Below are 2616 nucleotides of genomic sequence, written 5' to 3' on the forward strand. Positions count from 1 at the left end.
AATGCCTTGTGTTGATTTGGGGAATATCTTCCTTCCCCACTTGAACGTGGGCTCCATGGAGCAGGGACTCGGTGACTTGTTCACCATTCATCCTCAGTACCTGGCACTCTGCCCAGAGGAGAGTGCTTGACAAAATCTGTTGCAAGCAAGGCCATTTTTACTAGCAGGACTGAGATTCTGGAAGACAAGGTTGGAGTGTCTTGCACCTGTGTCCTCAGGTTCAGGCAGTAAGGCTGTGACCAATTTATGGTGCTGACGATTGGCTCTGGAGACAGGGTTTAGGGGCATGCCATGGAGTCACACCTGGAAGTGAGGGACCTAGGGATGGTGGAGGTGGGAAGATGGATCAACAGGGCCATGCTGCTTCAAGGAGGAAGGAAAGGAAAAGGTCTCACAATACTGCCCAGTACAGGGCTGGTCCTGCCAAGTGGGAGCATTGTGAAGGGGAAGGCCAGGAGGGTGGTGGCAGGCATTCCTGACCCATCCTAGGAGCAGATGGCAAAATGAACCCAGAAGGGACAATGGCTCACCAGAAGTTGCTTATAGCCAGGGACTCCAACTGATGGGCAGGCTCCTGTTTGCAAGAGTCTAGTAGCTTGGGATCCTCCTGTCTTAGTCACTGGGATTACAGGTGTTCACTGCTGTCCCTGACTTTAAGCTGAATTTGGAGGCAACCAGATGGAACCTGTCTATTAAGCACCCGGCCCATGCCAGACACCGTGCCCAGGCTTGTCTCATTGATCTGCACAATACCCCCTTTCTCTCTGCTTTGCCCGTGACAGTGGACCCAGAGGTTAAGTGATTTGCCCCAGATCTGTGTGCCACTCCATCCCTTGGTCTTCAAGGAGGGGAGGAGCACGTAGGAGGAGAGATGAAGACGGTGCAGAGGGCCACAGGCGACATTGGAAAGTGATTGTCAGGCGCTGGGTCTGTGGCTCAGTGGTAGAGCACTTACCTAGCACGTGTGAGGCACTGGGTTCCTTCCTCAGCACCACATAAAAATAAACAAATAAAAGAAAGGCATCATGTCCACCTACAACTTGAGACAAAAACAAAGTGATTGTCACATGCCCAGGAAACAGGGCACCAGGACCTGGGGCAGGGTTGTGCCTCAATCTGGTCCTTGGGGAGCCCAGGGGCAGCTCCGTCAGTCACTTGGCCCTTTTCACTCCTGAATTCAGCTCCCTTCTTCTTGAGAGCCATCATTTTTACCCTGGAAGTCTTCAAGCACCTGCCACACACAAGACCTGTTGTGAGCATGTCCCACAGGGTCCTGTGCCACCGCCTTCTAGGACAGAAGCTTCTGATGCCTCCAGATGAACACTAGGAACCCCAGCAAGAACAGCTGCCCCAGGAAGACTGAAAGATGTAGGTGCCTCTGCATGCAGAAGGTTGCCACGTCCCCTGGCCACACAGTGGCCTCCAGGTGCTCCAGCACAGCAGCATGCCCAGGCCCTTCCTCGCATTTGCTTGCTGCCTCTGGGCCTCTGCACCGTCTTCATCTCTCCTCCTGCGTGCTCCTCCCCTCCCTGAAGACCAAGGGCTGGGGTGGCACACAGACCTAGGGCAAATCACTTAACCTCTGGGGGCCCACGGTCACGGGCAAAGCAGAGAGAAAGGGGATATTGTGCAGATCAATGAGACAAGCCTGGGCACGGTGTCTGGCATGGGGCGGGTGCTTAATAGACAGGTTTCATCTGATCGCCTTCAAATTCAGCTTAAAGTCAGGGGCAGCAGTGAACACCTGTAATCCCAGTGACTAAGACAGGAGGATCTCAAGTTCACGGCCAGCTTGGGCAATGTAGCCTGAGACCCCATCTTAAAAAATAAAAAGGGCTAGGGATATGCACCAAAAGAAAAAAAAAATCAGCTTGAAGCCCCCACTCTGATCCCCCAGTCCCCTCCCAGCAAGCACTAATTGTCTGAGGTCTGGTCGGGTCCTACACTTTGGTGTCTAGCTGCCTAGGACAGCTGGGGAGGTCTAGTAGTGGAACTGGTGCCGGGCAGGAATCAAGCCCAGCCTGCCCCTGACTTCTGTGGCCTGAGGAGACATCAACAGCCTCTAAACATTGGTCTCCACCTCTGGGGAGCAGCTGCCTCTCAAGTATGGTGGCAAATCACCAAGTTCTCAAGGCCCGGGTTGAGGACGCAGTGTAGGGTAGCATCAGGGGGTGTGGTTAGGGGGGTCTTGCATTCTCAGAATGGTCCTGGGAAGACAGTCCTGGACACTGAGTTGGAAAACTGCAGGACTCTGAGAACCAAGGCCTGTATGTGACAGAAATGTGACCAGACCCTAATAAAGAGGTAGCCTGAGCAGCAGAAGGAGGTGGACTTGAGGTTTCTAGCAATAATCCTATTTAGTATAGGAAGTCCAGGGTAGGCTGCACCAGATCCTGGGCTCCATCCCAGACTAGGACCTCCCCCACCCCGCCCCGTTCTACTGGTCAGCCCCAAGCACCAACCTGGGCCTAGAGATCCAGAACACAGGATCCCAGGCCTAAGCCTCTTCCATCCCATCGAGGCAACCCTCAGTGAGCCCCACCAGAGAGGACCTGGCCCTGAATGCAGCAGAGAGTTCCCGGGCACCCAGGATGGTTCAGAGATAAGCACAAACCA

The sequence above is a fragment of the Callospermophilus lateralis genome, chromosome 13, assembly GCF_048772815.1.
Source record: "Callospermophilus lateralis isolate mCalLat2 chromosome 13, mCalLat2.hap1, whole genome shotgun sequence".
Classification (NCBI taxonomy): Eukaryota; Metazoa; Chordata; class Mammalia; order Rodentia; family Sciuridae; genus Callospermophilus; species Callospermophilus lateralis.